The sequence below is a fragment of the Schistosoma haematobium genome, chromosome 3, assembly GCF_000699445.3.
Source record: "Schistosoma haematobium chromosome 3, whole genome shotgun sequence".
In the NCBI taxonomy this organism is placed as follows: Eukaryota; Metazoa; Platyhelminthes; class Trematoda; order Strigeidida; family Schistosomatidae; genus Schistosoma; species Schistosoma haematobium.
The window spans coordinates 18,778,816-18,779,948 of record NC_067198.1 but is presented as its reverse complement, the minus strand read 5'-3'; positions in this window follow the sequence as shown (position 1 = coordinate 18,779,948).

Sequence of the window (1,133 nt, the reverse complement as noted above, 5' to 3'; positions counted from 1 at the left end):
TTTTATGACAATAGCAATAACCTTGATATTGACACACAGAACATTTCGGCCTGCGTGACAGATGCTAGTCATTTCTTAGTCAACAAATGGTTACGACAGTGCAAGCAAATACTGGCTCTAATAAAATTGGGAAGCTAGCGCTAGTTGGTCATCGATGTCTTGAGATTGTCAAATTTATGGCAACTCTGTTATCGTAGATTTTCCACTGTATTCTACGTTAGTCATCAAACACCATTCGATTCGAACGTGACCAACTTTAATAAGTTGTTATGCTCAATAGGCTGAACATATGAAAAAGATGTTTTTCACATGGTATGAGCGTTCATCAAGCAACCACATTCCTGTTCCACTCTAATGAATAAAGATTAATAACAAAATGAGTAATTTCAGAACATCAGATTAACAATAGTCAACCTCTGTAAATTGAGCCAGGTCAGGGTCATTCCCAAATTTTTATTCTATGTAAAATTTCGCCACAAAAAATATAGAGTATATATATATATAGAGAGAGAGAGTATATACAAGCTTTTAATTACAAAATATTCATAGATGCATGTTGACAGAAATTCCTTTCGATTGGCTTGAAACGCGATTCTGAAAGATTTGACGAACTCATATCTTAAAGAACTAGGGTGAAGATTGATCAAAACCCCAGATTAGCATAATCACTTCCAGGATCAAATAACAGGAGGGTTATCAGGTGAAGTTTTGTAGCTACTGAAGAAGTAAATATATCATGACTACGAAGGACTTTGGTTACTTACAATCGCCGAATTTCCGTGTAAGTTTACCATAATCTATCGGAGCTAACACTTAACGACTGTCAACTCTATGAGTGGAGTTTGTTGATAACAGCAAGACAAGTGTTGTATGTGGCACGACACTTTCTGTAAGTCACCCTTACTAGAAATCGCGCGGCGTTAGACAGCTCACTATTATCCCTTCACTTTCAATTAGAATAGTGTAAATGGTGCCTAGATATTTTAACGGTTGTGATAGCTGTATAGATATATATATGCTATTTTCCTCATAACCAGAGTCCTCTTCTGTGTTTGTCAGGGTTAAAAGATACCAGCATGACGGTTGGTGGCATGAGTCATTATTCACCACCAAACTGCTAGTGTTTCTACCCT